The 12705-nt window shown below is 53.9% G+C and overlaps 1 protein-coding gene across 3 annotated transcripts in view; it reads right to left on the bottom strand.

The window, feature by feature from the left end:
- The window catches only part of LOC135227101 (protein ZNRD2-like), a 40278-nt gene that overhangs the window by 24599 nt on the left and 2974 nt on the right, over positions 1-12705 (bottom strand). Inside the window, exon 1 of one of the 3 annotated variants that reach the window (XM_064266957.1) lies at positions 8329-12646. The exons of the other annotated variants lie outside the window; for them this stretch is intronic. The gene's annotated coding sequence lies outside the window, so the exon portion shown is untranslated. Of the gene's footprint in view, positions 1-8328; positions 12647-12705 lie in introns of those variants that run through there. 3 annotated transcript variants of the gene reach the window in all.

Raw genomic sequence — 12705 nt, 5'->3', positions numbered from 1 at the left:
TGGCAGGTCCAGGGGCAAGCTCTTTGGGCACCGGAAGTCGGGGGCTGGGGCGAGAGCGGCGAACCCGGGTGGCAGTGTTATGACCCTCCTCGGAATGCTAGGAAACGGCGCCTGTTCTGCAGCTGAAGGGGTCACCGTAGCAATATGCCGCATATAAACCAGGTGAGGAGGGGCAGCACACCCTGGGGTCGACACAGTGGTGGTGGTGGTGGTTACCAGACCTTGCGTGACCGGAGCAGAGCCACTCGCCAGGTGATGCAACAGCCCCCGAACACTCGGTGTCCCCTGGAGACCCAACGGGCACCACACCTGGCCAAGGTCGTCACCCACGGCAGTCGCACCTGAGGAGGCAAAAGTCGGGTTAGTAGGAGGGGTTCCCCCTCGCCCAGGGGGGGACAAGTCCCACTCCGAGAGAACGGAAGACCCCAAGTACAATTGGATGTTGGGGTACCTCGCCCCCTCCTCCACGCTCGACGGATCGGGCGAAGAGAAGGAGCGAGAAACCCCCCCGCCCCCAAAGGGGAAGGAGCGGGAGCTGAGATGGAGGGAGGAAAGAAGACGAGCGGTCCGTGGACCAGGGGAGTAAGCCGGAGAACTCTTCCCGATGACTCCCTTGGCCCTTGGCATGGCTTACGTCGCTTCCTCCTTCCCTCAAAGCGCGCCCACTGCTCCTCCAACCACAAAACACAAATATCACAAGGCTCGGCGCGAGAGCATTCGTGCCCCCGACACCGAGCACACAATTCATGAGGATCAACCTCCAAGAAGGAGCGGAAGGCCCCACACTTACGTCCCTCCACACCAGGGCAAATCCTGCGGCTAATGGGGGGCCCGTGGGGAACTCTCCAGCTCACGAGAATCCATAATAATGGTAATAAAATACAAAAGCACAAGTACTTACAGTATTTTAGACAATCACACAAGAATAGCAAACCAAGATTGAAGAAACAAAGCATACGACGCAAGGCGGGCAGAGAGAAGTGGAGAACACGTCTGTCACCCAGCGCAGCCGAAAGCAAAGTGAATCTTCACCTCCCAGTCGCGTGGTGCGCCGACTGTCGGGCAAGCAGTTAACTACCGAACTCCCTTGTTCAAAGCTTACGACTGGTCCCAGCTGCCACAAGTTACATTCCTATTGTTAAAGGACCGATGGTTTGTATTGCGTATCGGAACAAATACAATTTACGAAAACAAAAATGTTCTTTGTTATAATACAATTAAGTTTGTTCATACTTACCTGGCAGATATATATAGCTGTATTTCTGACGTCCGACAGAATTTCAAAATTCGCGGCACACGTAGTGGGGCGGCCAGGTGGTAGTACCCACCCTTCCCGCCGCTGGCGGCGGATATCAGGAACCATTCCCATTTTCTATTCATATTTATTCATGGCCCTTGTCTCCTGAGGGGAAGAGGGTGGCACTCTAAGTATATATATCTGCCAGGTTAAGTATGAACAAACTTAATTGTATATAACAATAACATTTTGTTCATGAAACTTACCTGACAGATATATATATAGCTGAATCACACCTTCGATGGTGGGTAGAGACAGACTAGGATTTTTTAGGAAATTTAAAATCAAATAAAAGATTATCTTATTGGTTCCTTACCTGATGCAAAGTAGACTATGTGATTACTGTCACCAAAAGCCTGCTTATGCTTTATCAGAGTTGCCAGCCAGGTGTTGACCTGTAGTGCTGGTGCTCTCTGGATGCTCTGTCAACGGGGGCGTGACCACAATGTGACGACCATCTAGCAAACATATGGCAGTAACACAGCAACCGACCACCACCTGACCAACTAACGCAAAAAACCCCTGATATTAACACTATGGAATGGGAGATTTTCACAGAAGATCTCACCATCAACCACAAAACACAAAAAACTAACCTAACTAAGCTAAGGGATAGGGAGAGAGCTACCCTTCAGCCCCCAAAACTGTGTCTGCCGAAATGTAAGGTCCCAAAGAACTACAGTTCTCGTAAATCGTCCTCACATCCCGGAGGTAATGTGAGGCGAATACGGAATTGCTCCTCCAGAAGGTGCTATCAAGAATATCTCTTATAGACATGTTCCTTTGGAAGGCAAGAGAGGTAGCTACGGCTCTGACCTCGTGAAGCTTTTCACTTTAAAGAGGCTATATCAGTCTTCTGGCAAGATGAATGAGCCTCTTTAATGACGTCCCTCAAGAAGAAAGCAACAGCATTCTTCGACAACGGTAAATCCGGTCTCTTCACCGAGCACCAGAGATTACCTGAGGGACCTCTTATCTCTCTAGTCCTATTCACATAGAACTTGAGAGCCCTGACAGGGCACAGGGCTCTCTCTGGTTCTTGACCCACGAGACTCGATATTCCTTTGATATCGAAGCTCTTTTGGCCAAAGGATTAGACGGGTTCTCGTTCTTAGCCAAGAAAGAAGGGTTCAACGAGCAGACAGCGCTGTCTCCCTTGAAACCCACTAGGCTACTGAACGCTTGGATTTCACTAACTCTCTTCGCCGTCGCCAGAGAAGTTAGGAAAAGCGTTTTCCTCGTTAAGTCCCTTAGAGAAGCTTCATGGAGAGGCTCAAAGGGACTAAGCATCAGATGTTTCAATACATCTAAATTCCATGAGGGCGGTCTTGCCTGTGGAAATTTTGGTAGTTTCAAAGGAACCTTAAGAGATCGTGCAGATCCTTATTGTCGGAAAGGTCCATTCCTCTGTGGCGAAAAACGGCAGACAACATACTCCTATAACCTTTGATTGTAGGAACTGCCAATTTTTGCACATTTCTAGATGGAGAAAAGAATCTGCTATCTGATTCACAGAGGTCGTGGAAGAGGAAATCCCTTCCTTCTTGCACCATGCCCTGAAGGAAGACCACTTAGACTGGTAGACAGCTCTTGAAGAGGCTCTTCGAGCATTAGCGATTGCTCTCGCAGCTGCCTTTGAAAAGCCTCTCGCTCTGGCCAGCTTTTCGATAGTCTGAACGCAGTCAGGGCCAGAAGCGGAGAGGTTTTGGTGAAACCTTTTGAAGTGAGGCTGTCTCGAGTAGATCTCTCCTCCAGGGCAACGTTCTTGGGAAGTCCACAAGGAACGTCATGACCTCTGTGAACCACTCTCTTGCTGGCCACATTGGAGCAATCAGAGTCAACCTTGTCCCTTCTGACGCTGCGAACTTTCTCATTACGTCCCCCATGATCTTGAATGGGGGAAAGGCGTAAAGATCCAGGTCTGTCCAGTTCCAGAGCAACGCGTCCACTGCAATTGCCCCCGGGTCCATAACCGGGGAGCAATACAGAGGAAGTCTCTTCGTCCTCGATGTAGCGAACAGGTCTACTAGAGGACGTCCCCACAATTTCCATAACTTTTGACAGACTTCCTGGTGCAAGGTCCATTCTGTTGGCAGCAGTGATTCCGGCGGCTGAGAAGGTCGCCCTGACATTCTGAACCCCTGCCACAACAATTGTCAGGATCTTGATGTGCCTTGCGTCTGCCCATAGTAGAACTTCCTTCGCCAGGAGAAAAAGGGATCTGGAGCGAGTCCCTCCCTGATTCTTTAGATACGCAAGGGCGTGCGGTACTGTCCGAGTTGACTTGAACAACCTTGGCTTGACAGTCTCTCTTCGAAGAACTGCAGCGACAGGAATATCGCTGCAGTTCCTTTACATTGATGTGCCAGGCTACCTGTTCCCCTCTCCAGGAGCCTGACACTTCTTCCCCCCTAGTGTTTGCTCCCCAACCGGAAGTGGAAGCGTCTGAGAACAACACTAGGTCGGGGCTCAGAAGATTTAAGGAGAGGCCCTCTCGCAACTTCTGAGGGTCGAGCCACCATCTTAAGTGAACTCTTACATCGTTGGAGATCCTTAGGATCGCATTTAGGTCCCCTTTCGGCTTCCATTCTTCCGCAAGGAAGAATTGAAGAGGCCTGAGGTGCAGTCTTCCCAGCGAGACAAACTTTTCTAGTGAGGAAATGGTGCCCAGCAGACTCATCCACTCCCTCACCGAACAAGCTTCTCTCACTAGGAAGGCTGCGACTTTCTCTACCCCAGTCGCTGACGTTCCTGGGATGGAAACGCCCCGAAAAGCCACTGAATCCATCTGAATCCCCAGATACACGATGGACTGTGTCGGGGTCAGATGGGACTTTTCGGTGTTGACCAACAGACCCAGAGACTTTGCTAGGGCTAGCGTAAACTGAAGGTCCTTCAGACACTTCTGCCTCGACGACGCTCTGATCAGCCAATCGTCGAGGTTAGAGGGAGATCCTGATTCCTGACGAATGAGCCACTTCGCTACATTCCTCATAATCATCGTGAAAACCATTGGGGCCGTGCTGAGCCAAAAACAAAGGGCTCTGAACTGCCAAACCCTGTTGTCCAAGACGAATCTCAGGTACTTCCTTGACAGGAGGGTGGACTGGGACGTGGAAGTATGCGTCCTGCAGGTCTAGAGACACCATCCAGTCGCCAGGTCTCAATGCTCCCAGCACCGACTGAGGCGTTCTCCATTCTGAACTTTATCTTTTCTCCACAAAAAGATTTAGCCTGCTCACATCCAGGACCGGGCGCCAACCTGATGACTGCTTTGGCACAAGGAAAATCCTGTTGTAGAAGCCCGGTGACTCTAGGAGGTCCAGGACTTGTTCCACCGCTCTTTTTTTTCGACCATCTGGTCTAAGAGATCGAAAAGAACCCTTTTCTTCTCTCCCTGATAAGATGGAGAGAGGTCTCTGGGAGTCGAAAGTCAAAGGAGGAGGATGAAGAAAAGGGATCTTGTACCCCCGTTCTACTATCTTGAGGGTCCAAGGGTCCGCTCCTCTCGCCTCCAAGACTCCGCAAAGAATTCCAGTCTGGCCCCGACTGGTGTCTGAAGGACGAGATCTTCACTTGCTGGTTTTTGGTTTTGAATGAAGCTCTTCCTCTTGAAAACCCTCTCCTCGGGGAGCTGCTCTCGAGGGGGTGTCCCCGCGAAAGGGTTTGACTTTCTTTCGGGGGTTTGCTGAAAGTTTGACGTGGAAGGAACCGCTGGACGTCTTGAAGATTGAACCAAGAGGTCCTGGGTCGCCTTCTCTTGCAAACTCTGTGCAAGATCCTTTACCATAGCCTGGGGGAAGAGATGGTCCGAAAGAGGCGGCCAAAAAGGAGCAAATCCGCTTTCTGAGCTGGAGATTACCGACTTAGCCGTAAAATTGCACAGCAATGCTCTTTTCTTTAGGAAAGGAAAGCAGTTCCAATTCGAAACTAGCTCCTCCGAACCATCCCTGACGGCCTTGTCCATACATGACAACACGCTGGACACAGCCCCCCAGACTGAGAGAATCAGACTTCTAGATGACGGTCCAAAACTCCCAGACACCAGTCTAAGAAATTAAAAAACATTAAGGGTACGAAGAAGACCCTTCAAAGTGGTGGTCAGTCTCAACTGGAGTCCAGGTCACCTTAGCCGACGCTAAGGAAGACCTCCTCTGGGCGTCCACTAAACTGAGAAATCACCCAACGCGGACGAAGGGACCTTTATCCCGACATCCTCCTTGGTCTCATACCAAACTCCTCCTTTCCCTGCGAGTCTAGAGGGTGGATGGGCGAAAGTGGTCTTGCCCTGATCCTTCCTTCTGGACATAAAGTCTTGGAGTTTCTTAAACGCCCTCTTGGTCGACAAGACGTTTTTCATTTCGACGAATTCAGGGGTCTTTACGGTCTTGGACGACGAAAGTTGTGACGGAGGAGACCTAGGGGGTCTGTAGGCTGGAACTTGTCTCCGAATGCTGAACGCAACAGCCTAACAAGAACCTTGTAGTCCGAGACAGCTGAAAGCTACCGGTTGTTCTTCCTCTACGGAAACTCCCCGACTACTATGCTCCCTTCCTCCCTAAGAGGAACTGGAGAACGCCTATCGGAGAGGGAGTAAGTCCCTTAGGCTCAATCCTGAATAAAGACTTCCGTTGGTAGGAGGTATCCCTTACAGGTACGGAAGCAGCCGTACGTTGATCTTTAGATGCACGGACATCTTCCGAAAGAGAAGCATCCTTAGAAGTCAAGTCAACTGTTTTAACCGAAGCTCCCCTTCGAAAGGAAGAGCGAGCTTCCTGAAGAGCAGCGCCAAAAGCGTCCTGCTTAGAAGAGCGAGCGTCCTGCTTTGCAGGCTCCAAAGCGTCCTGCTTCGCTCGAAAAGCGTCCTGCTTCACACGGCGAGCGTCCTGCTGAGCGTCCTCAAAAGCGTCTGTCTATGACCAGAAGCGTCCTGCTTCGCACGCCGAGCGTCCTGCCGAGCGTCCTTCAAAGCGTCTTTGAAGAGAGCTCAAAGCGTCCTGTCTAGCACGCCGAGCGTCCTGCCGAGCGTCCTCAACCGCTACTTGCCGAGAGCGCAAAGCGTCCTGCTTCGAGCGCCGAGCGTCCTGACGAGCGTCCTCTCCTGAGCGAGTAAAAGATCTGCTAGGAGAGCGAGAAGCGTGACGATCCGGAGGCGGAGAGAGAGACGAGCGAGCTGAGAGAGAAGAGGCCGCTTCGTCCTCTTGACGGGCAGCCCGAACGTCCTTCCTACGCCTAGACTCGACTGCTGCTGGGCAAGTCCTCTGAGCCATCAGCGACGTAATCTGGTCCTGAAGGGACACAAGGATATCCTTCGTAGGTGACGAAGGAGCAACAAAAGAAGGGCAGGACTGAGACTGCGAGAAGGCGAGGGGCGAGGGGACGCCTCCTTCCTTCTAGCAGGTACAGCTATCTGCCTCTCAGGTGAACACGCCTGTGCAGTGGACACTAACGTCCTCATCGGTAGAACGCCTTCCTCCTCTTCTGGGGAGGAAAGGCGTCATAAGCGCCTCTGACGAAAAGAGGAGACATAGGACGTGAAGCGTCCTCAAAGCGAAAAGTCCTTTTCAGCGGACGCGAGTCTCTCCGAGCGCTCCACCCTTGCGCGGGGAGGACGCTTCGGAGGACGAAAAGCAATCTTTAAGGATACGCGCTCTGCGCGCTCCTTGGCAGCCTGGGATTTAGCAACAAAGGCCTGCCGAAGGGACGCCGATCGGTGGGGAGCCCCCGTAACCCTCCTGCGGCTTTCGACATACCCACTCCCTGAGTCCTGGGAGTCCGATAGAGGTCTAGGCCTAGAGGCATTATGGGGCCGATCTGACGCCCCCTCCACAACACTAGGGCACTGACACAAACTTTCACTGGGCCGGTTTCTAGGGCCAACACTTTAGATTCGAGAGCACGAAAATAGACTCTAGAATCAGAGAAAGGGTGTTACCTTCCTCCAGACACAGCACTGGGGCCCGAAGGCAACAACACAGGATTAGGTTGGGCAAAATATACTGGTGTTAGAGGAGGAGAAATGTTATAATCCTTACCTTTAGTAGAGCTGCCCTTAGAGGAAGACCTCCTGACTCTATCGCGCTCTAATTTACGCCGATAGGTCTCATACATCCTCCATTTATCATCATCCAAATCCTTACATTCATTGCACCGATCATCAGCCACGCAAACATGCCCCTGCAATCCATACAAACTGTGTGAGGATCAACTGAAGGTTTAAAGAAGCCTCACCTTACATTCACTCCTCACACACACTCTGAAACTTCCCGAACTTGATCCAGACATACTGAATCTAGAAAAAGCCAATCCAAAATCAAAAACCAATCCACTATTCCGCGTGCCAATCCAACAATCCAGAAGTCGATACCAAAGTCAATCCAGATAATATTATGCGAGATAATGAAAAAATCCTAGACGGAGGTACTGTAAACAGATGTTTGCAGCACCGGCGACAGAAAAAATATGAATAGAAAAGGGGAATGGTTCCTGATATCCGCCGCCCAGCGGCGGGAATGGGTACTACCACCTGGCCGGCCGCCCACTACTGTGCCTGCGAATTTTGAAATTCTGTCGGACGTCAGAAATACAGCTATATATATATCTGTCAGGTAAGTTTCATGAACAAATTGTAATTTGTTCCGACACTACTACAAACCCTTGGTCCTTTACATATGGAAGACTCACTTATTGGTGGGTGGAATCTGAGTACGTATTATGAACAGACTGGTGTTCGTCCGACCTTGGTTCCCTCCCTGGTCGTAAGAGCAGAGGGAAAGATCCTAGCCTCTGTCCAGCTGATCGGGGTGTGGACCGCGGGATCAGTGGTCAGACCTCTGGACCACATTCATAAGAGGGAGGCAAGCGTGCCTCTTATGAATAGCAAGCAAGAACTAGTTCCTACGCAAGAGCCAAATATAAAGTCTTGGGTTTGTCTCTTGTTGGTGTCCACTCCCCGCCTTGTTAGGGGAGTGGCGGATAAACGCTTCTATCCCTAATGAAAGGGAAGAATGGAGCTCAGTCGCGTAGCTTACCTGCATCAGCATCCTGTCCAGCGTAGTGACAACCGCCACCCTCTGCCCGCAGGGAGAGGGAAGAAAAGAGGAGAAAGAGAAGCCAGTCACACTCTCATTCACTCTTCCATTCATGCAGTCTCACATGGATGAGATGCTACCTTGTCTGGCGAGGGAGCTGGGTAAGCTACACAACTTGTTGAGCAGCCACACGGGTCCCAAGGAAAAAGTGTCCAAGGACTTGTGGGCAATATCCCGAAAGTAGAAGGAGGTAAAAGTGGTCTGATTGGCCCAAACCCCTGGCTTCAGCACCTGTGCCATGGAGAAGTTCTTGCAGAACGCAAGGGTTGGACCAATACCTCTGACTTCGTGGGCTCTCGGATGAAGGGTACTGGTGTCGTCACTCCTGTCTGAAGAGTACGCCTTCCGGATTACCTCACTTCCTTCTTGGTAACCCCGGTGCTAACAAAGAGGTGTCGACACTCAGGTCTGAGGTGACGAGATCTCTTCAGATAGTGCCGTAGCACCCTCACAGGACAAAGCAGCATCTCATCCGCATCGTTGTGTTCGTGAATGACTCGAACCGGTCGTCAGGGACCGAAGGGTTCTGGTCTTCGCTACAAAATCCGGGACGAAATCGAGCATCACTGATCCCCATACCCTCGAGTGTTTAACATTGAAAGAAAGACCATGAAGTTCCCCTACTCTCTTTGCCGATGCCAGGGCCAACAGAAGGACGGTCTTGAGGGTCCGATCCCTGTCTGACGACTCTCGGAGTGGCTCGAAGGGTCTGCGAGTCAAACTCCTAAGGATGAGAGTCACGTCCCACCCCGGGGACCTGAGTTCCCTGGGTGGGCCAGACCTCTCGAAGCTCTTCATCACCGTGGAAATGTCCACTCCCTGCAGTTTAAGGACTAGGGCCAGAGGGGCTCTGTAACCTTTAACTGCGGAGACGGAGAGGAGCTTCTCTCGGCGAAGGAAGACAAGGAAATCCGCTACCTGCTGAAGAGTGGCTCCGAGTGGAGAGAGACCCCATCCACAACACCAACCACAGAAGACAGACCACTTCCCCTGGTACACTGCTACAGAGGACTGTCTGAGGTACCCTACCCTCTGTGTTACTGCTCGGCGAGAAAAGCCTCTCGCTCGCAAGAGATGGTGGATAACAGCCAGCCGTGAAGACACAGAGACTTCTACCTCTTGCCGAAGCGCTACCTCCCTGGCAGAACTGGGAACATACATCTGCAGATGGGCCAGGTGTGAAGTGAGGGGTGGCCGCGACCCGAAAGGTAGTAGATATCCCTCCCGAAGGGCATCCACTATCCAGGTCTCGGCTCCGTAGCGCTGCCATGTTGCCCAATGGCTCCCCAGGCACCCCCCCACTTCCGGCAGCAGGTGAGGGGAACGCTGTCCCTAGCGTTTCCCCTTCTTCGACTTCTTCCCAGATCCTCCTCGTGAGAAGGAGGACTGGGAGGAGGGTTGACGATCACTCCTTACCGCAGAAGTCAAAGGCTGGGTCTTTCCTCTCAGCCTCGATGAGGAAGTCGTCTTGGCCGCAGTGGCACGAAGCTGCCCAGACGCCTTTGAGACTGCCTGGTGTACTAGGCAGTCACTGTCCTCAGTGCGCCGCTGTTCCACTGCAGCGTCCACCATCTCTCTAGGGAAGAGAGAGGAGGAACCCAGCACTGGTCCATTCCTCAGACTCAAAGCTGCCTCACGCCCTGCCGACCTGGTCACTCGAGCGAGGACTGCGTCCCGACGCCTTAGGACCAGGTTGGCCCACAGGTTGGCCGTCTGTTGGGCGAGGTAGGAAATAGCCCTACCCCCGGACTGACACAGTCTCCCGTAAGCTGGGTCCCCTTCGGGAGTGATGTTTCCTGAGGAGGCCGCGACTCTGGACAATGTGAGGGACCACAGGTCCAGCCAGGAGACTGCTTGGAATGCTGCCATGGCAGTCGCTTCCAAGGCCTGTGCCTCTTGCTGTGAGAACCAGAGGTTCTCAGCCAGCAGGTGTTGAAGAGACACCCCCGGAGTTAGCCTAGCTAGCTCTGGGTTAACCTGCTTGGGTGGCAGCGGGTCCTCCGATGGCACGTAGAACTGCCTCTGTCGTGGTAGAGGAGGGGGGAGCAGTTTGGTAAACCTGCCAGACCTAAGCGATCCCTCCTGTCCGGAAACAAGAGAGTTCACCTGGCCCAGCACACCGTCGGCCAAGGCAGACCGGGGCAGACCCACCGTCGTCCTGGGTTCCTTCTTAGGCCCCCAGAACGACTCCAGCCTCGATGGAGGCTCGGAGGAAGGGAGCACCGATCCTTCCCCGAGGTCATTGTGCTGACGAATCAGCGCAATGACCTCCGAAAATGACCTCTGGATCTCGGGAGTGATCGCGTCCTGAGGAGATGGACCGTCAAATCCATCCAGGGAGAACACTTCCTGAGATCCTCCTCCTTCCACAGGTGGAACCACGACAGACCCCTCTTGGTCTCCTCCAACCATTTGGGTGTACAATCTGCTCGGTCCCAAGACCATGCCAGGCTCGTAGGCCCTCGCGGTGCGACCGTGAGAAGCGCACTCCTCACGGTCACTCCTGATCGCCTCGCTCCTCCCAGTGTAGCCCGAGGAGGTTGAAGGGATAGGAAAGGCAGACCTGACGCTCCGCCCCTGCCTACCAGCAGAGCCGGTGGGCTGGGGGAGCTGCAGGCGATCGCCAACCCGCGGTGACGATCGGGCTGCAGGTCTAGTCCTGCAGTCTCCCTCGGGAGAGCTACTGGACCGAGAACGGTAGCGACGGTCCCGAGCGTCAGGAGAGCTGCTACCTGTTGAGCGATCCGTCCGGTCGGGAGACCGGTAGAGTCCACTGGCGCGGTGGGAGTGTGCACCATCCTCACGACGCGTCACGGTACCTGGCCCAGCCAAGACTGGGCCTGGTGACCGGGGGGACCTCTTCCTCGCCTCAGCCCGCGTACGGTTCGGTGGGACCGTCGCGTCAACCCTGGGGACCAGGTGATCGCTACGAGAGCGATCGCCAGTCTGGCAGGAGTCGCCTGAGCGACTGCCACCAGTCTTCCGCTCCGTGCCTGGGTGCTGCCGGTGAGCAGGCTCAATGGTCTGGACCCTGACTGCATGGTCACCCGCCCCACCGGAGTGGGACAGACCCTTAGAGGTCTCTGAGCGTGACTTCTTAGTGGGGGAGGAGGCCACCTTCTTCTTCCTCAGCTGTGGGGCCTTGGAAGACGAAGGGGAAGAGGTGGCTGCAGACGACGACGATGAAGACGACGAAGAAGACGACGACAACTTCCTCTTCTTCCTCTTCTTCTTCGTCAGCTTCCTCAGGAACACTGTCAGGTCCTCCATCCAGGACGGGGCTGGGGCAGTTGCCAAAGCAACACGGCCCAGCTGCACCTGTCCGGAGGGACCTGCGGTGGGAGCAGCAATACCACGGGCAGGAGCGGAGACGGCAGGATCTGGAACCGGAGCGGCAACGACAGGTACTGGCGGCAGGTCGAGCGGGGAACTTTTCGGGTACCGAAAGTCAGGGGCAGGGGTGAGGGCAGCAAAAATAGGCGGTGGGGTCAGCTCCTCTTCAGGCACGAATAGCAGCGGGGCCTGGACAGCAGCTGTAGGGGTCACCGTCGTCACGTGCTGGGAGTAGACTAGGTGGGGAGGAGCAGCATACCCAGGCGTCGACACCGTTGTTATCGTCGACGTCACCGGGCCATGCGTCACCGGACTGGCACCCTGTGCAGCCAGGTGATACAGCAGCCCCTGAATACTCGGTGTGCCCGAAAGTCCCAGCGAGTGCCACACCTGCTCGAGGTCTCCACCCGCGGCAGGCAGTCACACCTGAGGAGGCAAAGGTCGGATTAGTGGGGGGGGTTCCCGTTCGCCCGGGGGGGGAAAGCTCCCACCCCGAGCGAACGGAAGACTCCGAGTACAACTGCAAATCGGGGTGCCGCGCCCCCTCCTCTGCACTCGACAGGTCAAGTGAAGAGGCGGAACGTGACACGTCCCCTGACGGGGAAGGAGCCACACGCGGGAGCTGACTCAGAGGGAGGAAAGAAGAAGACGTGTCTGTAACCAATGGTGTCGCTGGAGAGCTTTCCGACGACACCTTGGCCGGTTTACACGCTTTCTTCCTCCCCTCGTAGTGCTCCCACTGCTCCTCCGACCAAGACACACATACGGTACAAGTGTCGGTCCGAGAGCAATCTCGCTCTCGACACCAAGTACACAATTCATGAGGGTCATCCTTTTCAAGGGATCTAAAGGCCCCGCACTTACGGCCCTCCACACCAGGGCACAATCTTTGGCTGGCTGGGGGGCGGGGGGATCTCTCCGTCTCGTGGCTGCTCATTACACCACAAGAACACAATATATCTAATGAAAAAAAGGAATAGTAAG

The sequence above is a fragment of the Macrobrachium nipponense genome, chromosome 15 (genome assembly GCF_015104395.2).
Source record: "Macrobrachium nipponense isolate FS-2020 chromosome 15, ASM1510439v2, whole genome shotgun sequence".
NCBI classification, from domain to species: Eukaryota; Metazoa; Arthropoda; class Malacostraca; order Decapoda; family Palaemonidae; genus Macrobrachium; species Macrobrachium nipponense.
The sequence above is the reverse complement of the archived record's forward strand: the minus strand, read 5'-3'. Positions and strand labels throughout refer to the sequence as shown.